The sequence below is a fragment of the Corapipo altera genome, unplaced genomic scaffold (genome assembly GCF_003945725.1).
Source record: "Corapipo altera isolate COAL_440 unplaced genomic scaffold, ASM394572v1 175, whole genome shotgun sequence".
NCBI classification, from domain to species: domain Eukaryota; kingdom Metazoa; phylum Chordata; class Aves; order Passeriformes; family Pipridae; genus Corapipo; species Corapipo altera.
The window spans coordinates 3,516,334-3,542,796 of record NW_020884942.1 but is presented as its reverse complement, the minus strand read 5'-3'; the positions used below and the strand labels follow the sequence as shown (position 1 = coordinate 3,542,796).

Genomic DNA, 26,463 nt, shown 5'->3' with positions numbered 1-26,463 from the left:
ACCTGTGCCCTGAGAATGTGCCAACAGTTATGGCTGCAGTGAGAAGCATCACAGGTGCCAACAGCACCCACAGGGCTGAGACACAGTTTTCCCAGGAAGGGAGCCTCTGTCTGCTCTTGTGCTCAGGCCCAGACCAGAAGCAGACACAAACACACACATGCAAGGAGAGCTTCAACACTGACATACCAAGAGAGGAAGAGAGATCCGCTGAAGAGTGTTTACAGCACAGCCATGCTGCTCTGATAGGTGATGACTGTCAAAGGGACAGTCCTCCTTAGCCTACTTGTTCAGAGACTGGCAGCCACAGAGGGACAACCTCCAGCTTTGACACATGTATCACGATATCACCCCTCACTCCAACATTGTCAGGAAAGCAGTGAATACCAAAAAGTGTGTCTTCTCCCTCTGCAAAGCCACAGGCTCTAACCATCGACCTGGGTCAGCAGTACCAGTCCCTGACCCTACTGGCTAAGGGAGAAACGGGCTACTGCAGGGTCCTTTGCAGGTGCATCAAGATGGAAGGACAGTTTAAACTCTCAGGACAGGATAAAATAATTATCAAGGCATGCCATGGTGGAGAACACCACATACCATTCCTTGCTTGGTGCCTTACTTGCTCAGAGGGACAGCATGTTTATGAACTCTGTAACAGGACCAAGCTCTCAGCTGGTGGGACCAGCACTTCTCCTTACAAAACCCCACAGCCTGCTGAATTTTCCATGTTACCAATAATGGACACAAAGGAGACCTCATCTGCATGGGGTGTCTGCATGCCCCAGGCCAGCCTTGGGCTCTTGTAGCATGATCTCACTTGGACGCAGCTAGCTGGCCACCATGGGAGCTCTCAGAGTGCAGCTCAACACAGAAGCTGTTTCCAGATGGGCACATGCCCACATGAGCCTTGCTCAGCAAGACACTTCGAGACTACTGCTGGCAACAAACCTTTTCCATTTCTAAAGTTGCCAGTTCCACGTTCCATTGAAGAAACAGAAAGAAAGCACATCTTAGCATGCATGAACAGCACCAATTCCAAAATTCACTGCTTTTCCTCCCATACCCAGACCCCTGTGTGTCAGGACTTTACAAGTGAGTTTTTTGTTATCAGTCAACTTCACCACAACCATTCCCATGCAGAAGCTAACAGTAAAAATCCCCCTACCCTACCCCACCCCAACTTTAAAGACCAGGATGTGATCACTCATCTATGACCATTTACTTTACATGGAACATTACACCTTCAAATCAAACAAATCACTTTTTTCTTCCCTCCAAGCCTGTGTTTCTCTACAAGGTTTATCTTTCAAAATGAAAGGGGAGCGCTTCTTTATCTTAAATTAACAGCATGTGGCAGGTCAACATTTAATGCCTCTGCAAATATCCCTGCATGCCAAGACATGTAATTGGTATTCCATGGCCCCAGGACAATAAATACACTGTGTGCCAGCTGCAGCCACACCACCCCTCAGGATAATATTTCTCTGACACCAGCCCTTTGCAGGTGGGCACGATGCCTTTCTGTTTCAAGGACAATGCAGTAACTTTACAACTTGAAGAGGATTCTAATTCAATTTAACTTAAGACCTAGCCTTTCACTAAGTGAAATAAACTTGCAGAAGTGTCCATCTATCATTCCTGGTTTTCAGTCCAACAGCACTACCAAGATTTGCTTTTCTCTATGTACCCAGAGCTCATGAGCTCAACAGCAGCCCTCCACCATATCAACTTCGCTGGAAGAAACAATTAAGGTGGGAATTCTGGCTGTTGACTTCAGAAAGCACTATTCGAACTATTTACCCTATGTTAACCAAAACACTTCCTGCATTACATTTAAAAGAAATCAGTTTTCACTAAGAAATCTGTATTTTATAATGTAAGAGACACACAGATGTCAAGACTGTTCATCAAAAAAATATCAGATGCTGGAAAAAAAGGGCAAGTCCTGATGGCAATAAAGAGAGTACTAGAAAGGACACCCACTAGAGCCCATCAAACCAAATAACTACCAGAGAAATTGTAAGAACAATCATGTAACAAGCACTTCAGTAACTTATTTGGCAAAAATCAAAGTAGTTCCCATCTATGAAAGGAACTTGAGGCATGGAAGACAAATGGAAACATCAAAATGAGGGTTAACTATTTTGTCTCTGATAGAAAAGGAGGCTGAAAAAAATGTGCTACAATAATCAGACTTTTTCCGTAAATAAAAACCACTTGCTTGCAGTCTCCCTAGCCACGGTTTTAGGAAAGCTAAATTGATATCACTTCTACCACACATCATCAGTTCCACTGGTTAAACCAAGACTGAAATGACCAGAGGAAAGCCAGGTGTAACCCAGCACAAGTTGTCGAGAAAGCCCTCAGTGTCAGGCTGCAGCAGAGCAGCTGAGGTAGCAGATATGCAGGAATCAATATCCCCCAAAGTCCTGGATATTGTTAATTGTCGAAGCAGCAGGCAGGTTCCCAAAGTCAGAATATTTGCAGTAGCAGATGTCAAATATGTGCTTTGCCAAGGCACGTCAGCGAGTCACCTCCTCGTGCAGGGAGCTCTCAGCATGGCTTGAGTTCAGAGAGGAATAACAGCAAGTGCTGCTCTGTTTTTCAAACACAGGTCTGACTGATTCATCCGGTAACACTATCTCCTTGTAGCAGCATTTCAAATATATCTGCTGTCAATAAGCCCACATGTATGTTGGTAGAGAAGTGACCTTGCCTAAATACAATTCAATTTTATGAATCACAGACAATATGTATAGCATAATTTCATAAATCGTAGACAAAATGCATAGCATAGCCATTTCTGGACACCTAGATATATTCAAAGACATTTAAAGAGATTAAGACACTCCTCTCCCCTCAAAGTTTTACATATGTATTTATAAAAACAGAAAACATTAATGAAACTTTCCTAATAAAGCCTTCATTTGAGACCTCCTTCCCATTTTCTTCCCTCAGCATCTCCCCAGATGTTTAGGAAAGGAAAGCAGGTTCAGCAGTACCTCCTACCCAAACCCAAGACTATGTCCTCTGCTTAAGGATCCAGCACGGAGAACACTTGGCAGGAGCAAAGGGGTGCCTCTCAAACTAGTTGCAATGACCAACTCTTTGGTGGGATGGAGGACTGGCACAGCCTAGCAACCACCTCCAGCTGTAAGCTCCCAAACACAGCATGCCGTGGATTTTGCAGCTCTACAGTGCCAGGTACAACCTAGCCAAAGAATTCCCTTTTTCTTCCCCCCTTACACACGCTGGCAGCATCCCAGTGATGGATCAGTGTGGCTATGGGCATGGCATTAATTGATCAGAAGTGAAACAAATCTACACAATTGCTGGAGGAAGGTAAACACCAAGCTTTAAACACAGTCGGGTTCAGACACACCAATAAAGGCCATTTTAGTGTCTGCCTATGTGATATCTCCAGCTCCCAGTGGTTTTAGTCTCCTTTCTTCTCCATCAGAAAACCAGACATAAAGCCTGGAAAGCACTACCCATCTCCTGTCCCCAAACACATCACTCACTTCCTATGGTCAGCACTTCAGAAACAAGTCTGGCAGCAGAGCTTGCAGATGACAACTGGATGGATCCCTCGCGGATCTGAGCCACACCTCCACCCACCCCTTGAAGCAGGCAGCTTTCTGTCCTCTGGTATTTAAGCACACAGAAACTCCACGCACATGGGAATTTGTGTCTCCTCTATGAAGGATGCCATTGTGCCATCCCTGTGGCGCTGCCTTACAGGAGGAACTTGGTCCCTACTCACAGCAGCAATGGCTCCTGAAATCCACAGGACTTTGCTTTCCCAGGGTGTCACTAATGGTGGCCCATCTTCCCTGGGTCTGTGTAGTGCCAGGGGAGAAGTACAGCCACAGTCCCCTTGTGTTTGCCTGTGCCTGACACACCTGTGGGAGGGCTCCAGAGGTGCAGCCAGTACGGGCTGAGCACATGAGCCTGGCAGCAGCACAAGGGCCAAGCAGTTGAGTGTGCAGAGAGCTCCACATGGCGCCCAGCCAGGGGCATGAGACGCAGGACAGGGTGGCTGAGAAAGCAGGGAAAAAGGGAGACTACCAGTGAATCTCAGCACAAATGTGTTTTTCATCAAAGCCAGGTAACAACTTGCAGCATGGAGAGAGAGATCTAGACAGATAATTCTAACAAAAACATAAGGTACTCCCTAAAGCAGCAAAGGAGGCCCCAGACATTTTTGCATCTCCTCCACTCAACATCAGCTCTCATACTGCTTCTAGCACAACATGTTTCTGCAGTCTTTCTCTGAGCCTCCCAGAGCAAGGAAAGATTCTTGTCTTCCCCCACAACCAGACAGCACTTGGCTGGATGAAGGGATGAGATATGGGAGGAGGAATGAGATATGAGGGATGGGAGGAAGATGTTATTGCCCAGACCGCTCTTCCTGGGCACTCAGCGCCACCTGGCCACAAAGACACCACACTTCCTCTTTCATTAAGAGAACTGCCCCCAAACACAGAAGTCAGGCATCTCTCATGCCTAGGATGGATGGCTTGGAAAGGGAAGGGAAGCTCAAAGAAGCACATGTAAAAAAATCAGGGGGGTGGGAGGGAGCGTTCCTTATGAATTCCATTGGAGTCGTGCTGCTGAGAAATGCAGTAACCCAAGTAGCCGGTTATACCATTCTTGGAAAGTTTCTTTTTGTTGGTTTTCACCTGATTCCAACCCCCTTTGATCAGACATTGCTTCTGAGCAGGGATGGAAACATGGTATGCATGGAGGTGACCAGCAGGTCAACTTTGAAGGTGCAAACCTGACCCAAAGTACATCACTTAATCAGATTAATGCTGCACTGCTCTTCCTCAGAATCATTCTGAAGTCCAGCCAATTCTTTTATCTAACATCTCAACAACCCAGACACAGGTCAAAGAGTTCCAGTGGGGCTTCTCCCACCCCCAAAGAAGGAAACTGCACCACAGCATCAAACACTTGAGATTAAGTTGAAACAAATATATACCAGGAAGAAGTTACAGAATACTGCAAAACTTGTCTGTAAGCTGAGGCCATGCAGCAAACACTACCTACAGTCATCTCTTACAACACACCTCAATGTACCACACAAGTAAGTACAACTGCCAAAACCATCCACATCCCAGCAGCAGCATCCTGTGCAGACAAGGAACCCGTAGAAATCCAGCTGAGATGTTCCACACGCACAGTGGTGGCTGCCAGCTGCTGGGGGTGACTCACAGAACACCTTGGGACGACACCATGCCCTACTGCTCAAGAGCAAGAACAAGAGACTCCCTACAGCAGTGGTCTCACATGCCACAAATCCCACACAGTGCTCAAGGCTGCGAGGGTGATCTCATGCCACCTGTTCTTGCTGCTCAACATCCCATTCAAGCTCAAAGTGGAAAAGCACTGGGCTTGAAACTCACTGAACTTTAAACAAGGCTGACTTTTGATCTGGCTCAGACAAGCTTTAGATGAAAAGTTATTCATTCATTTTATTTAAACAAATCTGCCTACCTTTACTCCTACCTTTACTCCAGCACACTTTATAGGGACAAGTTTTTCAGTAGTTCATTTGGCAATGTCATCAGTCTCATGGGAGCTGATCCTAGATGATCCTTCATCTCCTTTTTCCTTCCTCTTCCTGCCAAAAGGATCCTTTGGGACCCTTTGGTACAGCAATGTAGCTCACTCTTCTCTCCACAAGCTCCCCTCCAGGTTCTCAGGATGGGAGTTTGGCTGCTACTACACCATGTTTTAACTTCGCACAGGCATCTGAAGGTACAAAGTCATGGATATCTCTTGACAGGAGGAACACATTTTTTTTCCCTCCTCATGCCATCATACCAGTATCCCCTTGAGGCTAAACTAGCAGAGAACCCCCAAGCCCAGGGTGTGGTGGTTAGAATATCTCCTCTCACATAGGAGGAACCACAACATTCCAGTATGAAAGCAAAGAAAAACAGCAGGGAAGCCTAGCAGAGCTATCTGAAACTATTTTAGAATTATTAGTTTACATTTTACCGGTCTTTTTGTTTGTGGTTTTTTGTTTTGTTTTGGGGCGGGAGGGGGGCGTGCGCCTTTTTTGTTTGTTTGTTTGGGGGTTTTTGGGTGTATTTTTTTGTTTGTTTGGTTGGTTTGGTTTTTGTTTGTTTGTTTGTTTTTTGGTGGTTTTTTGGTGGAGAGGGTCAGAGGCCCCCACACAGCCACAGGGAGCACTGGGACATGAAGGGGGGTGTGTACCAATTTTTGGTTTTACTTCCCTATTTCAGATGTACCCAAAAGAGGAAAGAGAAAAGTCCCTCTTCCGTTTAAATTATTAACATATAACAGCGTAACTGCTGACAAGAGGGTTAGGCAGACAGAGAGGTACAGATATTACAGACCAAATGTATCACTTTGCTGGTTTTCAAATATCCAACTCCCACAGCAGCCTTGGCATATTGCAAGTCACACCTAACCAGGCTGCCTAGTCTGAAACTGTACTTAGTAACAGGGAGCTGGGTTTGCTGTTCAGGAGGAAGACTTCCAAGGGTTTTGAAAGGGGCTAAAGATTTCATTCTGGCACAAATAGAAGGTGACTCTTCAGTGTTACCAATGCACATTAAGAGAAGGATATCTCTGCACTAAAAGTGAATCTGAGTTTGAAAGGTTAGCTTGGTCTTGGATTTCAGAGGAACAAGGAAGAAAAACGTAACTAACCACCCCCCCCCCCCCTTGTTTCCCAAGAACAACAACAAACGAGAAGTTTTGCAGGGGCTGAGCTCCATGGCTGACCTGCTTCTTTAACCTCTATTCTACACCCAAATCCTACCTAACTAGAGGTCAAGTTGTCTCCAGCTTTGTTTTCTTTTCCCCATGAAAAGAGCAACTGCCAGAGATGCCCAAGGCAACGTGCCACACTTTTTCTTTTCCACTCACCCACCTTCCGCAGTGTGTTCCCACTCCTGCCAGTGCTCCCCAGGCTCCATACAGCTCTGTCTTGATCTCTGTGCAAATTTTGGTTGCTGTCTGCCCTCTTTGGGGATGGAAATCCAGCAGCCTCCAAGCAAGCAGGCTGCTGGAGCTCCACCACCCCTGCCCAAGTGTTTCAGTTTGCAATGCTAAAGGTAACATAACACTGGGAGGGACAAGTATTCCTCAGCCAGAAAGGAAGAAAGGATGGTGCATGTTCCATATTAAAGATTCAGGTTTTAAGTAGAGGAGAGGAGATTAGCATGTTTCCACCAGAAGAGGAAGTGGGGACCAACAGCTGGCACTCCTCATTCCAGCAATTAAAGGATCTAGAGAAGCAGCTATACAACAAGGTCCTCCCAAGCCTTCTTCACACATGAAAACAGGTATAAACCCAACACTTACATTTGCAGTTGCCTCTAAAAATGCTCCCTACCAAGTGAGCTTTCCCATGCATGAGAGAAAAGCGGGGTCCCAGCATCAGCACCTTCCTCAGTCACTGTAATGGCTCACATGACCCAAACTTTTGAACTAGCCCATCATTCCTGAGGGCAGCTCCGAAGCCTTGCAGTGCTGAGATAAGGGGCAGGATGCCAGCAGGGAAGGGTGACAGACAGGGATAGAGGCACCACCACCAAAAGCACTTCAGACATGAGGTCAGCCCTGAAAGTAGGCAGATAATTACTCTAAGCCAGGACCACAGGTAATATCCCCAGAGGGTTTCTGTGGAAAGCCCTTACCAAAAGGAGCCCCAATACACACCTCATATTCACTTTACGCAAGGCAGAATAAATACTGGATCTCAGACACTTATCTCTGGCACACTACCAATATGTCTCAGCTTCTGCAAGGGCTCCCACAAGTAGCAGAACAAATCTTGTATTTTGCTTTAAAAGAGAAATATGGGATAGTTGCAAAGGGAATAGCAGAGAACCCTTCTCATTTTCTTTACCACCCTCCCAACTCTGCAAGCAACACGAGACAGCCCTAGTGCCAACAGCAGTGCCTCTGAATGTACATGGCCTTGTCACACCAACAGCAGTCCTGCTCCTGCTGCATCCATGTGGAAGTGAAAAAAGGGACATTGAAAAGAAAAAGAAGAGCCATGGTCATCACCTTCATCTCCAGGTTCCCTTGCTGCCCACAGCAGTTCCTTGTCATTCTCTTCCAGGCAGCAGTAGGTTGCCAGGTAAGATCTGTAGGAGGTGCCACCACAGGAAGCACATCCGTGCAATTCTTCATGCTCTCATGTCCCTTTTAATCGAATTCTCTAGCCTAGGAAAGAAATCAAGATGTTAAACAGTTACATCAGACTGATCAGAAATCACTGGACAGGGGACTACAATCACCAGCCAGGACCACACAGCAAATAGGCAGCAACACAGAAACACTAGAGCAAACACTGCTGTGCCCACACCACAGGCAACGGTATCCTGGGTAAGATCAACAATCTCTTTAGAGCTGCCAACGCCTCTAAACATAACTTGGGCTTGAGTAAAACAGCACAGAGAGCCTTGTTTTGAAGGCGAAATCTGCTGGTGAACACCTGCTGTCTGTAGAACTTCCCAGAGTCTAAAGCCAGGAGCCAGGGTCAGGGAGAGCTGGTAATATTGAGATCAGGGCAGAACAATTCACCCTTAGTGCTGGGGCTATGAGTCCCTAAGGAGTTCTGAGCAATGCAACCTGTACAAATACATGTGTGCAAAGACCCTCTTGAGGATCCCTCTCCCACTGAACCATCCATAGCAAAAACCACTGCCTACCCTGACACAACAGAGCAGTGATGCACTGCATTTAACTGATGACCCTTGCTGGAAACACAAAAGAGCCTTTACAGAGTTTACATTTCTAACCTCTCCCCTACTTCTAAAAGAAATGCAGTGTAACTGCAGCATGTGTCCTAAAATCCTCTTAAGTAAGACATTAATCACAAGACTGTTTAGCAAGTGAGAGCACACAGTCTGCTCAGAAAAAGCTGCCTCCCATAATTATCCTGCCTTGGGCAAGTTTCCAGTGTATGTGCCTGGCCTGGCATATGTTTCACCTGAGTCTAGCAGCTCAGGTTTCTGCTCTCAGCAGGGAACCCAAACACATACAGCTTAGGAAGAGGTCCCAAAATGTCCGTAACTCAAATTAATGCCAGCGTGAACCATCCAAGGACCCTAATGCATTGCAGTACACCACGGCAGGGGAGGGAAAGCAGTAGCATGAAGGAAGACGATCTGTGCAAATTATGGCTAATCCAATCTCTCACTCAGCAGCAGTCTCACCCAGGCATCATCCCAGCAGGATCTTTTTCCACAACTACCAAATTAGCAGAAGTTTCTCACTGCTTTCCTTGGAAAAGATATTACAAAGACCAGTATTTTCACTTCAAATACATCTTGCTCGAGACAAATTCAACTTCCTTGATCCTCCTCCCCAAACCAGAGCTGAAGAATTGCTCATTTTTCCAGTCAGTAACACCAAAGTAGCTCCTACACAGGCTTTTTTTAAGGGGGTAGTTTTTGCAGCTTATCTGCTCTGAACCATTACACCTACTTTTTGACACAAACACACAGCTAATAATCTCCTGGTAACCAGCTATAAAACAAATTTCATTAGAACTACTGATAACACCAACACCTAAATTCAGTTTTCAGAAAGATAACAAGCGCAACTACAGAGAAGAGGCAGAATGTATCTGGACATTTGGAGAGGGGTTTGGGTTTTTTGGTTGTTTTGTGGTGTTTTTTTTTTTTTTCACCTGGAGATTGTCTTCATGAAACATAAAAGAAAGCAAGCCAAGGATGTGGGAGGGCTAAGAGATGCTCAAGGACCAGAAAGACTGAAAGGAGATGGCAGCTTAGGAATCTGGCAAGAACTGAAATGGGCTAGAAGGAGCAATACTGGATGGAAGAAAGAGCAGATTTCTTGGAGCTTATGGCTAGACAGGAATTTAGCTGAAGAAAATGTTTTAAAACAACTTCAAGACTGTGACACCATTAAAACATGCAACAGCCTGTGGGGCAAACTCAGGTGGGGAAAAGCAGGACATGATAACCTTCACTCCCAGCCTGAGTGTTTTCACTTCAGAAAAACAGGCAGTGATGGACAAATCCAGCCACAGAACCCTGCCCACCAGCACAGCCTGTGCTTACCAAAACCCTGGCAGGTGGCCTCCTTAGGGCAACCATGGTGGCTCATGCTCTCCAAAAGTCATTACCACCACCATCCCAAAGTCCCCAGCACGAGCTGGCACAGAACAGCACCTGCTAGGGCTGCATGACTAGGGGACACGGGGGCTGGCAACATGCTCACAGCTGCTCCCTCCACTTACTGGAAACCCTGTGCAGTGTTCAGTCGCACCTCAGGTTTGTTTTCTTTCAGATTACGGAGTTGTGGTAACCAGGGGAGATCCACATGGGTAGGAGCTGGGAAGAAAGACCTGAGATCTCCTGGCAGCAGTGACTGGTTTCATCAGCTTTGCCACCGATCAGACACAGACGAGGCACTGAGCAGGCCATGCGCTGCCTGATGAGGGTTCTGACAGACGGGGAGGGCTGAGGCTCAGCCTAAATGCTCCTGAAGCAGAGCTAAGCCGTGAGCAGAAGGGGTTGGGACAGAGCCCTTTCCTGCCCTGCAGGCTCCAAGGCAGCCACCCCACTGCTCAGCCGTGGTGCACGCATGGCAGGCCATGACGGTCATGCCTGAGGGCACTTCACAGATGTGAAACGCAGGCAACAACTAGGTGAAAAATTAAGCATTTCAAACATCACCTGCAGGGCTTGACGTGCTGTCCTCCCCCAGTGTAAAATCTCAGCTCAGATGCTGCGAAGGAATAGTGGGGAGAAGAAGTAATTTCTGCAATATCTCAAAAATATGAAACTTCCAGAGTGTTGTCTGCATGGACAGATGGGAAGAATCAAGCCAAATTAACGTCAGGAATTAATTTTAAAAGTATGAGTTAACATGCATTAATGACCTTGGTACACCCCCACATCTGTAGCCATGGTAAGCTAAAATTTCCTTCATTCCTATTCACTTCCAGCATGAACTAAACTGATTTTAATTAAGTGTCCACACTGAAACTTCACATCACTTCTGACATCAAATTTTACAACTAATCTTTAATTAACCTTTCTGAATTTTTCTTCTTAGATTGCAAACATATGATCCTCTATCTACCTAATTAAACAATCCATCCATGAATATCTAATAAAATAGTTACCCAGTTGCACTCCCTTAATAACTAGGAACACTTCTCAACCTTAGAGCTCATAGTTCAACTGAAAGATATGGGTGTTTTGCGAAGTGATTTACAAAGTGATAAGAAGCTTCCAAAACTGAGAGTGGGAAAGCAGAGGTGAGCTACACCACAATGGAAAATTAAATTTTCCAGGTGCAGATTTGAAGAAGTTTCCCTTTGTTTTTAAAATCCCACTTCTAACCACAGTTGAAATTGCTGAGCCACATCCACAGGGCCTAAAATAATTCCCAGTCCACACCCACGCTATTATATATAAAAGAATAAAATAGAAGACAGAATTTGTGACTGCTCTGAAAGCCAGCAGATAGATCCAAAGAAAATTAGATTCTTTCCATGCAGCTTTCCCTCCTTTCTGCACTTTTCAGACCCCTCTGTTAAAGCAGGCCATGGCTCATGCACACATCACATGGAGCCACTGCTCAGTGCCAAATACACAGCACCTTTTCAGACTCCTCCATCTATAGGTGAGCTGCTCAGTCTGCAAGATTCAAGACGGCTGTCCTTTAAGCACAGGCTAAATTTAATTCGAAGAGCCTGAAAATGCCAATGATCCCTCACTTTGTAGGATGAGCAGAAAGCCTGACTAACCCATCACACAAGGCATTGCTGAATTAAAGTGGCCTTCCAGCGCTGCTCTTCTTTCCTCTCCAGCTGGGCACTCCCACATCTCTCAAAATACCCTTTCATGTCACAGGCACAAGCAACACCTATTTCTATCAATCCCGTTTTTGCCTTTGGGAATCCCCCTGCCCCCAATACTAAAACACATCCAGGGGACTATTTCATCTCTGCTCCCGACTCCTTCAACCTCAGTCCCATCTCTGTTCCACTAAAATCTGCCCCTGCAGCATTTGTTGGAGATTCCTTCCATGATGCCTTTTGTTCAGAAAGGTGAAAGGCAGTTCCTTAGGCAGAGTTACAAACTCCACGGGATACCAAGCTCTGTAAGGACTTTCTTAAGATACAACCCGTCGCTCTTTGATGATCTTCCCAGGAAAGCACTACTCTTTCGTGAACATACCCATTTGTGAAAAGTGAATTTCAAGACTGCAGGAACAGCTGTTAATAGGAAACAGGCTTCATATTCACAGACATCGTTATCTGGATGAGAGCAAAATCCATCCAGCACCATCTCGACTCTCATAAAACATACATATTTCATGTCAGGCTCACCTGTGCAACACCAGCCCAGAGAAACCAGAACATAACATTTCCATTTCTGCAACATTTCTGCTAATGCACCTCACAAAGTGCCTAACTCCTTGATAATTATTTACACAGAATCTCTGCTGGCCAAATAAGAGCTGGGTGAAGAACTAATATAAATTTATATAAAAATATAAACAACATAAAAAAATATATAGCTCCAGAGAATCATTCTAGAATGGTTTAGGTTGGAAGGGATCTCAAAGATCATCTTCTTCCAAACCCCTGCCATGGGCAGGGACACCTTCCACTAGACCAGGTTGCTCCAAGTCCCATCCAACCTGGCCTTAAACACTTCCAGGGATGGGGTAGCAACAGCTTCTCTGGGTAACCTGTGGCAGGGCCTCACCACACTCACAGGAAAGAATATTTCCCTAATATCCCATCTAAATCTACTCTCAGTTTGAAGCCATTCCCCCTTGTCCTGTCACTCCAGGCCCTTGTTAAAGAAAAAAAAAAAAAAAGGCCCTCTGCACCTTTCTTGCAGGCTCCCTTCAGTTACTGGAAGGCTGCAATTAGGTCAACCCAAATCCTTGTCTTCTCCAAGTGAACAATCCCAATTCTCTCAGTGTTTCTTCATAGCAGAGCTGCTCCATCCCTCTAATCATTTTGGTGGCCTCCTCTGGACATGCTCCAACAGGTCCACGTCCTTCCTGTGCTAGGGACCTCAGAGCTGGAAGCAGCACTGCATGTGAGGTCTCAGAGAAGCAACAGTGAGATTACCTTTATCTCAGCTATTACAATCTTGTATGTCTAAATTTCTAATTTCTTTAAGACCCCTTGCAAGCACAAAGGATGGCAGGATTACAGTCAGGTCATGAGGATAATCAGGAATTTACACAGTTATTCTCCACCTCTGTACCAAAGTTATGTTACGTATGTATGGATGTAGTTAAGTTATGCAGAACTAAACCTTTGGGGAAAGAGAAGAAAACCCTAAACCGAAACAAATAAATAAACATTAAACAACCCAACTTATATAACAAAGGATTATGCTCAAATTTTCAGTCTTGCTAGGCAATGCAACTCAGCATGAAGGCATCTTCTCTGAGCAATCAAGAGATTTTTTATTTATTTATTTAAAATGGAAACTAATTGCTTTCGAGGTGCTCTGTGCCTCAGCTGCTGTGTTCAGAAGGCACAGAGCTTGCACACTTTCCTGAGGATTCTGCATTACAAACAAATGTAGAGGTGGGAAAAAAAAAAGTCATTACTCTGGTATTGCCCATTAAATGTTATTCCAAGGTAAAAAGCAGGTCCTTGAGACGAGCATGAGGAAACCAGGACTACAGATTTCTTTTAGTTCCCAGGAGATCCATTTTAGAAAGCAGCTATCATTGCTGCATGACTGCCATGGAAATTTTTATTGTCATCCCATCCCAGTGAGCATCACCACACTTTCCCCACAGACTCGGGACTCCATTGGCACACACAGGTTATCTGCAGAAAATCCAGTGAACAAAGTCAGGCTGATTGGAACACCTTTGATTTCCTAATCAGCAAGTGCTGTACCACAAAGACAAAGGCAAGCCATAATGCATATTAATAAATTAATCCCTGCTGTCAGCAACTGCTATTTTTCTGCAAAATTTTACAGTTGAAAATCCAAACTGCTGCAGCCGTCCTAAGAGGATGGGTGCAACACTGATGAGGGGAGCATTAGTTTGTTTCCCTCACTCCCAGGAATCCCAGGCACAAGCCAGGGCTTCGTCACAAACACTTCTGCCAGTGTAGAACAGGGACCTGCTGAACAGCTCAGTATGCACAACACAGCCAGCCAGACTGGCATCCTGTGCTGAATACTTCGGGTTCTTCACTTCCTCCAGCAGCACCGAGGTATGCACCAGCACCAGCTTCCCTCAGTTCATTTGCAGTAGCTGCCAGGTCCCGGAGGGAACACAGACCGGGAGCACAGAAGAATGTCAGCACAGTCTGGCACAGAGCTCTCTTCTGCCTGTACCAATGCACCATTCCCAGGCAAAGGAGTCTGGGGCGCAGGAGACAATATACAAAAGCAAAGGCCTCCCTGCACTTCAGCATCCTGCTGGTAAAAGGGGCGATATTCTGTGCAGTGTTTCCATTTTAAATAAAGGTCTTGCAAACAGACCTTTTTTTAGCTATTACAGAAAAAGAAACAGCCAGATGCTGTGTTGCGGCTTTCTGCACAACCTCTGCCTGAGAACGGACATTGTGGTAACTTCTGAGCAACAGACCACAAAGAAATATTTAAGAACATCTGATGACATGCTGGGAGAGCTGAAAGTTCAGAGACACCCCAAGCCAAGCATCTCAGGCAGCTTCCAAATGCTGCAGAGGGACCAGCAAACCCAAGCTAGGCAGAGGCACCACTTGGAACCTGCTGAGACAAAACCAGAGGACAGACTTCCTCTGCTCTGGTTTCACGAATCCCCATTCTGGTTTCACAGACAAGCTCCTGGACCACGTGTAGTCTACTGGTACATGCTGGGAAGCACAAGCACACCAGAACAGGCACTTCTTGTTGCTTCCCAGCATTCTTCAAACCAAGGGATCTATCCCGCAGAGCTGAAATCATGACAGGTAGGAATGGGTTTAAGTGCTGCCTTAAAACAATCGTGTCACTCTTTTGCAGACCTAGTTCTGGATTTTCCTTTTTATCATCGTTCACCTCCTCACTCTGGAATCAGTAGAAAAACTCATCTGTAAGTGGAACAAGCAGATGTGCATTAACATCAATATCATCAGTGACTTGCAGGGAGCAGTTTTACGGAAGAAGCTTTGGGTTTACATCTCACTTAAGGCTGAGCTTGCAGCACGTACTTCAGAAAGGCAATAAAATTTCTTTTTTACCTATAAGCAAGTGGCTCAAATATGTAAGTTTTCCCAAGGTTTTTAATTACACAAGTGATAACAATGATCTCTGTTGGCTAGACATCTAAGAGCATTTTATACTGAAAGCATCTTATTTCATCTTCTAGCTTTTTCATCAGCACAATTATAATAAAAAGAACATTCAAAGGAACCACTTATATTTCACACTTCATTGACAAGTTACCAGTCAAGCAGCACAGGCTTCAAGCACATCTGAAGTCACTAGGAATTTTAGTAAATCTCTACATAATCTCAATGAAAATGTTCTTCAAACACAAAGATCTCCAGCAGCTGGGCCACCTTACACTCAGAAACAAAGCCCATTCTTGCTGAAGCAGTTATAGTGAAAGCTGGAATATGTAGGTCAGCAATCTAAGAAGGGCTATGGCTAAGACAAAGTATCAGATTGATTCATAATGCTCTTTGATTGCTAATCCTGTGCAGAACTGTGATTTACATCACTCTACCAAAATCTGAGGGCTATGGAAAAGATTCGTGCACTTTTTAGAAGATCATCAAGACAATTCTGTCTGATCTTTCACTGTGAAATTTATGAGTGTTGAGAACAGGAAAACGACATTTTCACCAAGAGCTGTGTGCACCGCTGAGCCTCTCCTGTGGAAAGGGAGGAGGACCATTACTCAGTGGCATCATTCCTGCCCTTCCCAAAGCTGCCAATGCAACAGATCAAGGGTGTCAGGAGAAGCACTGGACATCAAAGAACTTGAGTTCGAATATCTCCTCCACGTCAGTCAGCCTGCAAGCAAAGAGCAGGACAACCTGACATGGATTTGGGCCAGCACCCATTACCATCCTCCAGTTCTTACAGCCTGGAGCAACACAGGAGCTAGGTGAGATATGTGCTGCCAAATGCCTGTGGTTAAAGGCGCCAGTACGGGCAGTGCCATGGACACACTCCCTCCAGCACAGGGCTGCCCTTCAGTGTCCCTCTGTCTTCCAACAGAGGCCAGCAGGGACATAAGCCTCTGAATATCCAGCAATCTGCTTCTGCAGCAGTTTCTCTTGCGCCACTGTCTCAACGACAGAGTTAAGATACGAAACATCACAAGGTGCATTTGCTTTGCCCTTCATTAGACCACCCCTGTCCACCTCATACTGGCACCTCTAATTCCTCCCACGCATTTCCCACTCCTGCAGGAGATGACTCTGCCAGCAGTCACTGCAAACCAAGGTTTAAGTACTTGCCTATTTTATCCCTAGAAAACTAGGTCTCTGAGAACAGTAATACACTTTCATTTCCGCTGTTTGGTTTTAACAAAATTAGAGTATTTGCAAACAAACAGTAGCCACCAGAGCAAGCAACTTGCTCATCAGAGATTCATCAACACCTTTGTGTCAAGGAATTAGGTAGAGATGATCACATATTTCTCCTGTTTTCTGAAACCTCACATTTGCTGCCAGCAGAAGACACATACACGCCCAGCTGAGCACTGCAGCTCCAGTGGTTATGTGGCAGCTCACTGCACTGGAGGTCCATCTCCATTTTCAGACAAGCCACCTCTTTTGTCAGAGGCACACCTTTTGGCACTAAATGAAGGAAAGAAAGCCAGCAGATAGATTTATGTGGAACCAAACTGCACTCCTGCATAGCTGTCCTGTCCCCAGCACTGACAGCAGCTGTGCCAGAGGTCCCCCAGCACACACCTGAGCACTGCGGAGCTGCTTGTCTCTGCAGCACCATCACCAAACCAACTCATTTGCTAAACCAGAAGGAAATAGATGATTTACCTGGACTCAGCACCTCCATCACCTCCAGAGCAGCAGCTTGTGCCACAGCAAGGAGAGCAGTTGCCCAGAGCAAAGGAGCCCAGGAGACAGGCTGTCTGCTCTCAGAGGTCCCCAGGTCTGCTGACTTCAACCCCTCAAGCCCTCACCCTCCAACATTAAGAACTGCAGCTCATAAGGAAAGTTTGCCTCATTAGACACTGTTGGCCTCTGTCCCAGGGGCCTTCTGGGGAAGATTGTTCCTGGTAATATTCTTCCTCCTAAGGAACAGTTAGCATCATTCCTATCTATATGAACTTCTCACTTATTTAAAGCTTCACCTAAACCTTCCCTGACACAGTGATGAAGCACAAGGGATGTGTGTTTGTTACCTTGTCCTGGACCCCAGCAGATGAGGGCAACTCTCCAAGATGCACAGCAAAGCTCAATAAAATAAATGGTTTAGCAGCAAAACCCGAGGACAGAAAGCTGTCCCTTTTCCCTTCAGTAACACACCTGCCCCATTCTGCTGATGTCTCCTTCCACAGACTCCTCTGTGAAAGCAGGAGGATGATGTAGGCTTGAATCACTGTCCTCCATACATTTAAGGTTATCCCAGCTCAGAAAAATGATTCCACAATCCTTTGTGTGAGGAACATTATAAAATCCCATTAGGTTAGCTACCAGTCTTTAGGCAAGTGCAGTATTGTAAGCGTGCCACTAAAGGAGGAGTTGCACATAGCAAGTTAGATTCATTCCTCACATATTAATAGGCAGCTCTGGTTTCTCCCTCCCTCACAGCCAGGAAAATGTCCTGCTGGATCCAGCTGCCCCACGATGGCACCTTTCCGCTCTCAGATATTTGTTTTGACACTGTCCGTTGTTAGATCCAGTTGCAGCAAGCGGATATGGAAACAGCAAAGAGCAGCAGCAGTTCCCACTCCTTCAGCCCCTGCTCCCCTTCCACCACCCTGATTTACCGGGGGCTCATAAACACAGCAACAGAGATTTACCCTGAAACAAAAGCCTAGAGCACGGCAGAAGACACGCATTATTCACTCTCTCTGCAGCCTGACCTGCTGTGCGCTATTAAAAATGCAGCTACTTCTAAAATTACTCAGAGCGTGTATCCCTTGCTACAACTCGCAGGTTCGTGCGGGCTGACCCAGGCCAGCAAGGATCTGTCAAATTTAGGCGAGGGTAAGCACAAGCCGGAGGGAAGGCAGGGGCCGCGATCTGCCTTATCCTCCGCCCATCCTCTCTCCCTCAGTGGCGGAACCGCGCGGGCTCCGCGCCCACCACCGACTTTCGTGCTGGCAAAGCCCCGCCGAGCGGGGAGAGAAGCTGGCGCAGGGGGGACGGGGAGCCAGGGCAGCCACGGCCGCACACGTCTGTCGCTTCGAAGTTTATATTGATGGGGTTATAGGAATAAATAATAATAAGAATTAATAAAGTTACGAGTTGGCGCTCGTCTGCCCGGCGCCGCTCCCTGGAGCCCACCCACCCGCGCGCGTCCGCCTCACGCCAAAGCCGAAACCCCTGAGGGCGGCGGGGCCGGGCTGGGCGCGGCCCTTCCCGCCCTCCCACGGCACCTGCGACCACGCCTGCCCCTCAGGCAATGCCTCTGTCACTGCCGACCCGCCGCCGCTCACCGCCAGCCCGACCCCGCCACCCCCCAGCCGATCCCTCACTCACCGCCGCCGCCCGCCTTTGTTGCCGCCGCGGCCGAGGCATTTAAGGCGCTGAGGTGGGGGGGGCGGGGGCTGCCGCTCGGGGGAGGCGCCGCCGCCAGCCCGGCTAGCTAGGCGGGCACGGGGCATCCTCCGCACCGGCGCCGTCCTCCCACCACGGCAGAGCTGCGGAGAGGAGGAGCTGTGCCTCTGACCGGCCGCCCCCGTACAGCACAACCCAGCACAGCCCGGGCACCCCTTTAGCCCTGGCAGCGGTGACACCAGGCTGGGGAGGGTCTCGCTCGGTGCCGCACGTGTCTCCACGCTCCGCAGCACCCTCGGGTGGGAGCCCCACCGCTGGCCCTGCCCACCGGCCTCGGGGATCTCGCTCTGGAAAGGCACAAAAAGCGATCGTCCCCAGTTACTGGCACGGGCAGAGCTGCCATCCAACTCCATCACTACGGACTCATTTTGAATAGACACTGCAGATACGTCAATACTTCATTAGCGAGCCGCAGGCAGCCTCCCTCAGCACCTATTTTGGGGCCGCCCCGGGAGAGCCCTCTGGCCTACGGCTCTCTTGGGTCCACCAAGGGATGCCCGTGGCACGGAAAATGGGGCACATGGCTACTGGCTGGCTTAAAATTGCCTCAGCCTTTAACTACTTTCAGCCTCTTCCCTGTCAAATGTACAAGCACGAGCAGGGATCTGCGCGTGCAATACATTTTGCCAAACTGTGTATTAGTCAGCGTCCAGGCAAAGTAGCCTGATTATTGTGATCATAATAGCTTGAACTCTGGGTCCTGGCCATGCAAGCCAAAAACAAAGGTCCTGCTTAAATCAGCACCAGTCCCCATTGTGGGCAATCAGGGCTGCAGGAGATGGTACATTGTACCTATCCTGGCTGCTGCACTTCCACTGCTCAACTGGAAAGAGCAAGCAAACTGTTTCTGAGGTGTATCCATGTTTTTCCACTTTGAAAGGAGTCAGCATCTGGTCTGGGGTTATATCCTTCAAGTTTGTGTCCAAAATCAGCATCTCACTGTGCATTATTCCCACCTTGCCTGGAGATGATGTTCTGCTGCACAACGTACCTCTGCTCCCACTGGACAAAGCAAGATCTTCCCAAGGGCTTTCCAACAGCAGAGAAGATGAAACATCTGCAAGGACAAGTAAAGTATTTCCAGATAAACCCTCAGAAAAGAAATAACCCACAGTGCTGTTGCAGAATGCAAGTTCACACTGTAACCCAGGTACTTTCCCCAGGTACTCCCGTTAAGGCTGGTACCAGTCTGAACCAGGCTCCGGGGGAGGGGGGGAATCGAAGGGGGAGACACGGCTTTCATGTGTGATGCAGCCAATTCCTGGTTGGAGAGGGCTGCATCCAGGAGAGAAGCTGTATAAGGAGCTCTCTGCAAGCAGTTTGATGCACTGCCTGGGAGAATCAGGGGAGCAGATTCTTGATGCTTGCCTGGACCAGGCTGGGGCACAGGGCTTGGTCCTGGACAAGTTTACATACAGCACCCTGTGCACTTCCGGCCCCGTGGCTGAGAGCACTGTTGTTGGAGCATGAGCACCGGAGCTGAGGTTTCATAGCAGGCAGACACTTTCCTGCACAGGCAAAGTCGTTTAGGGTACTTCCTGGCCTTTATAAGCTGGTTAAACTTTACATATACGCTGAACCCAAAGGCAGATGAGTGTCTGCAGCTTCTTTGAGTAGGGACCTAAGTGAGACAGGCAGCTGGCCAGCCCACATTTACCACTAATTGGGGTATGTTTATGTGGATATTTGCTCAGGAAGGTTTTAGCCTGGGCCAAGATCCTTCACTGAGCATCTTCCCAGTGCTTTTGCACTTAGATTGTGTGGAGGTAGGTACATGCTGTCCATGCAAGGAGATGCACAAAAGCCTCCTGCCCTTCCCTTTGGGGGCTCCAGGTTGGGAACATTGGAGTGTTCCCCTTTCTGCCTCCCCCTCCACCCACTCCTCTTTCGCAGAAGTCCCCTTCTTGCTGGTCCTTGGCTCCATCTCAGGTTCCTCCTGGGCTGCACTGCTTGCAGGATGGATCATAACAAGTTCACCTGCCTGGATAGTACAGAAATCCCCAAACTACTGTAAGCAGTTCCCCTCCCCTCCTGACACTGTTCATCCCTCCCTTCTTTCTGTATCAAGGTTTCAGACCATGACGGTGCCAGAGGAAGGACCACACATGGCGGAAGGAAACCTTCCCCTACCTTTGGAAATGCTCATAAAATCTGCAGATAACCGAAAACAGTCTGCTGGAGTCCAGGAGCCTCGGAGTGGGGGGTGAACCTCACCCACTCACCTTGCCATGGCCCCGGGGAAGCAGCAGAGGAGACCACAGGGGAAGCAAGGGAGAGCATCCAAATTCCAGAGAGATATGCTGAGCTGTGCTGGCTTTTTCAGGCTGATGACTCCTACCTTCCAGCAGAGCTTCTTTATGGAGAACAAAGCTGGCATCAGCATCTTCATCCAAGCCATTTTTTTTCTATGCTGCAGAAGAACTAGCAGTTCAGGGAAAAGTGCTGGGAGTCATCGTCATTGTTCTCTATTTGTCAGTCTAAAGAGATGAGCAGACTCAGAAGAGGAACAGGATAAAAAGGTGGCTGTTGTCCTAGCGTGCTCTTGTCCTGTATCAGCCACATCCCAGGCCAGTTCAGGGATTCTTGTACCCCCTCAGCATTGGCAGCTGCTGCTAGATGTCCCAGTGTTACTGATTCTCCAGATTCTCCAGTGTCCAGTGCCCTCAGTGGCTTTGGTGGAAAGCAGCAGGCACATCTGGGTGCTGGCTGAGAGCTTTGCCCCCAGGGCCATATGCATGTGACTTCTAGTCATGACTGAATCAGTGGGGAGGGGGCACAATTACCTGTGCATTGCTAGAAACCTCCCAGATGAGCACTCAGCTGCTCAATGAAGTGATTAATATTTATGCTTCATGCCTGCTAATATTAGAAGTTCGGGAACGGTAGGTAATGCTTTTATGGAGCTGTTAAAAAGAATCTTACTCAAAGACTCCTTTACCAAGAGGCCTATAAAGGTGGGTTTGAGTGTCTTTTACATGAAAAAAGTATTTTGTCACATCTTCAATCCCTTAATTCCTTGCTTAAAGCTCTAATAGCTTTATGATAAAAAGTTGCCACCTTCTCAACTGCTTGACCTGATTGTCCTTGAACTGCAGGCAAACCACACATGCTTGGGCAGAGCAGTTGCAGGGAAGTCCCACCATGCTTGGGATGTGCAATGGCAGAAATTTTCTCCTGGAGCTTCTGGCTTCAGTGAAACCAGCTAACAAAAAATATTGAAACTAATCTCAAAAACCCACATTGTCCGTCCTTGCTGCCAAAACCTGCATTCTTGACAGAGGTTTGTCTAACGTGGTCCTAAAAACATCTATTGGTGGAGACGTACCAACCTGTGTCTTTTCCAGTGCTTATTTATCTTGCAGTTGGAAAGCTTCTCTCAATGTCTTTTCAAAAATATTATTGCAATTTTCCCCTATTCCCAGTGGGAGACCAATTTACTGCCTTACTCTGTGGTAGTCTTTTATACTCTTAAAGACTTAACTCATCTCCCTAGTCCTCCTTCCACTGGATTAACCAATGCTAGTTCACTCCGCCTGTCCTCACAGGTCACATTTTCAAGTTCTCCAGTCTTCCTTGCTGCCCATCTCCAGTTCCTCTCCAGTCAGGCTTTATCTTTTGACACCTGTCCTGAAGCCTGCCCTGGTTTGAGCAGAGGGTAAGGGTTGGACGGGATGTAAAAGTGCACTTCTGTCTGCATTCTCCATTTCACTTCCTTTGCTCACAGGGGTGTTGGCAGCTTCTGTTCAGCCTGCTATGGTCTGTGCTGACCAAGGATTTTTTAGGATGATCAGTGCCCAGCCAGCCCCTGGCCAGGATTCCCAGGCAGCAGCAGCAGCCAGACCCCTGCTCAGAGAGGGACACTGAGCAGAGAGGAGCATGATGCCACTCAGCCTCCTTGCCCTCCTGCACACATTTCTTCTCCTGGCCCATTTAGGAAGTTTGGATTCTTGCACAGGCAGGATAAGTCTTGTTTTCTCAATCCCCATGGCTGCACTTTCCAGGCAAAAGTGAAGAAAAACAGGAGTTAGACCACGGTGTTTCTCCCCTTGGCCAGCTGCAGTCTCCTGGGGCTGAGCGAGGCCACCAGAGCCCGTGATTCATTATGCCTGTGTTGCATTTCTGTCTTTTGTTGGGACACTGCTATTCAATAAAAATGTGATGCATTTGACTATGGCAGAAACGGCAGACTCCAGGCAGCAAGAGCAACCAGAAGGGAGGATGTATAATCCCTACTGGCACACACGCAGTGTATACACATAGCAACAATTAGGCAGGTTCAATTGTTTCAGATCACAGTCTCAGATGTTAAAAATGCAAGTCCACACACAGCCCAAGCTAAAACAGGCAGATCCCCTTTTTTTTTTCCTGGAAAATTCTGTGTCCCTGAGTTGTCTCCTATAGAAGAAAGCAAAATCTCACTATGATCCTGGAATTATCTGCCTGCGAATGGGTAGCACAAATCCCAGCAGCCTGTGGGCCAGGCTTTCTTCTGCAATTCTACTGCACAAGCACAGAGTTTAGGGTGGCACAGCAGCCTCTGAACTTGCATCCTCCCTTCATCTGTCAGAGGAGGGAGGGGGGGCCAGAGGATGAGCTGGGACGTGGTTCACCGGGGATGCACCTTTGTCTGCTCAGCTCCCTGTCAGAGCAGCCCAGGTTCCCCTTTGTGCTCAACAGCAGGAGCCAAAGCTTGAGGGGAAGGTTAAATACATGTCAGTTTAAATACACGGCATGTATTAAATGCAGCAGTCACTCCTCCCTCTGCCCAGACACCTCATGTACCAGGGCTTGGCAGGGTGCTGGATTCACTGCATGATCCAGCCCCTAACCAGCAGTTTGAGCAGAGCCCATCACAAGAAGTCACAGAAGTGAGGTTTTCTCCCATGTAGTTGTGGTCACAGTGACTGACCACACTGGTCCTCTGCCTCCAGGGGCCTGTGCCATGGCCTGGGTGCAGCACAACCCCACATACACTGTTTTATAACCTCACTGGGCTGCGGTTATAATTTCCCAGCAATCTTGTAGGCACAGCAGTGGGGCAGAACGGCATAGGCAAAGACACAGGTAACCCAGCCCTGTTCATCTCCCACCTCCTCCCAGGCTGGCACAGGAGGAGGTTGCTCCAAAGCCAGATTGTGATGCACAGCAACATGCCAATGAGAAAAATCACACCACTCCCTTTGGTGTTATGTTCCAGCCAAGCTAAAAATAAACAGCAAGTAGCATTTTCTTTGTTTTCTTCACACAGTAGAGAAGATTCAAGTCTGAACAATTAAAACCTAAAATGATTCCTGCAATCAGCATCCTAACATGATTATGTACACTGCTGATGTCTTCAGCTTCTTCGTTCATGAGTATAAAGTGAGGAAGAAAATAGCATTGAGCGCTATTTAGGTAAGAGAAAAATTCACATACTTTTAAGCTTAGCAGAATCAGATTACAAGTGACATTTTTCCCCTCACCTCTGCACGTTATCATGATCATGGTTAAAAAAACTGTTAAGTTAGCCTTTCTATAAAAGAAAAGAACTTCAGCGGGAGAACTTGAGGCCCTTGCTGTTGCTACAGAACCCGCTGTCCCCCCAAAAACAATTTTTAGACTGGTTAAGTTCAAGTGTAACCAAAACATCTTTAAATTACTTCTTGCACAAAGCAATAAAGCAATATCATAAGTGTGGAATAAAGTCCAGTGCTACTGACCCTGTGAGCCATAAACCTACAAAGGCAGCAGCAGGAGGCAATCAGGATTTACCGTGTGAGGCTGTTTGAGTAGAAAGGGACTGGGAGTAGTGGTAATTTCTCCCAAACTCATTTTCTGGAGGTGAGGTGTACTGCAGCCCCATCAGTGCTCTGGAGGAGGGGGATGTCTTCTTAGGAGCACAATCAACAGTTTGGGAGGTCAAGAGATGAGCAAGAGAAATTTCCTTGGACAAGAGTAGAGTTCCCCAGCCCAGACTCATGGGTAAGAGGAGACTCCTTGCAGAATCTGTGTTATTTCTCGCAGATGCTTGTTTTTTCAGGCTGGCAGGAAGAGTGCAATTGCCTGCAGCCACTACACGGTGAGTGTTCATTCCTGTGGGTCAGCAGAGGTCGGTGGCCATCCTTTAAAGATTTCCTGCCTGCAGAAGAGCTGCCCTTCCCTCTGCACACATGGGAGTGTAGCCATCATACCCAAGACATGACTGTCAGTGGTCCCCAGTCAGACTTTGGTTGAAGATAGCCCCCAAACTTTGTTTTTGTTGTGGTAATCCAGACTCTGGATATCTTTGGATTACCTCCCTGGCTCAGCTCCAAGAGCAGCAGTTTGCTTCTGTGCAAAATCAGCCCAAATCTGCCTGAGTTTGCACTGAAGCAAGTGAAGAGCTTTCACAGGCTCTGCTCTACCACAGTGTGGGGTCTCTTAAGCGTTTGTGTTTTGGCTTTTTCTTTTTTTTTTTTGGAGAGGGGAGGAGGCAGCAGCCTTCCCTGTGGAGGTAAATTGCACACCCCTGAAGCAGTAACACACCAAACCCCGTGCTTCTCTCTGTACTATAAAACCACCACAGGTCAAACATAAAAGCACATCTGACATGGTCACAGTGCCCTGAAGTTTTGCAGCGTCTCTATTTTCTTGCCCAGAGGAATATTCTGAGTCAAAAGTTGCTTATACAGGAGTGTTATAATTTTGTCCTCTTGTCCTCCATGAAATGCAAACAAACCACATGGCTCAAAAATCAAATGAACTTGGTCTGGGGCTGGCTGGCTTTCTATAGCAATTAGACTGTGGGCAATAAACCATTCCATTACAAGGCACTCCAAGGTCAGACCCCGAAGAAAAGATCTGACACTTTGGTGAGCACCTGCCCTTAGTGGTAACATAATGTTTTAATGAAAACCAAGAACTCCAACATGAAAACCACTCATTTTGAAGTGTTTCTATTGATGGATTTTAATGAAAATATTTGATTTAAAGTTTTTAGGGAAAAAATACAAAACACACAGCAAAAAACTTAGTTAATGGAAAAATAAAGTCAAGGAAACATTTTAAAGTAGTTCTCATCAGGACAAACTCCTCAGAGTCCTGAACAAATAAATGCAACATCTCCTACTGAGAGGTTCCAGCCCAGTCCAGAATTAAGGAACAGTGTGTCCAGACTCTCTTCTTCTTACTCTATCTGGTGCAGAGTTGAAGAATGTGCAGAGTTGAAGAATTAGGAGCTTATCTGAGTTGAACTCAACCCAGTAAGTCTAAGAAATCTTTAAAGATACATCATAACTCAGAACAGGCTGAACAGAAAAAAGTGGCCTTGGCAGAAACCATTTTTAGTTTCATCTGGAACACAGAGTGTTTTTTGTACTCACCATGTGATCCCAGTGTATGCAGGGAGTGCTTTGGGTTGGACTAGGGATTTTTGGTTCTGCTTATGAGAGGGCATCACCTCTCCCCATTTCTTGTCCATGGCAAAAAGACACAGGGATGAGGGGCCTTGCGCAGGCTCCACACTTCTGCAGGGTGTTCTCATCTAATCCATAGAGTTGTCTGACTGAAATTAAAGCAGAGCTGAAATTAAAGGATGTATTAGACAAGGTTTAAGAAAAGAAATTATTGCTTACCTTCCTTTTTAGTGAACTCATGATAAGCCAACTGACGTCCAACTATGCGCTGTTCCTGCCTGCTTCTACAAACTCTGCGTTACCCTGCGGCCCCTTCTTTCCTTTAAATCCAGAACGGTGCTTTGAACTGATGAAACT

General features: G+C 47.0%; 1 protein-coding gene across 2 annotated transcripts in view; it reads right to left on the bottom strand.

Moving 5' to 3' along the window:
• The window catches only part of ST6GAL1 (ST6 beta-galactoside alpha-2,6-sialyltransferase 1), a 40,882-nt gene extending 22,133 nt beyond the window's left edge, over positions 1 to 18,749 (bottom strand). The window contains exons 1-2 of one of the 2 annotated variants that reach the window (XM_027661884.1): positions 18,656 to 18,749; positions 8,047 to 8,205 (exon numbers count right to left, since the gene is read on the bottom strand). The gene's annotated coding sequence lies outside the window, so the exon portion shown is untranslated. Of the gene's footprint in view, positions 1 to 8,046; positions 8,206 to 18,612 lie in introns of both variants that reach the window. The other variant, XM_027661881.1, reaches the window with a different exon arrangement.
• Between the last annotated feature and the right edge of the window lie 7,714 nt (positions 18,750 to 26,463).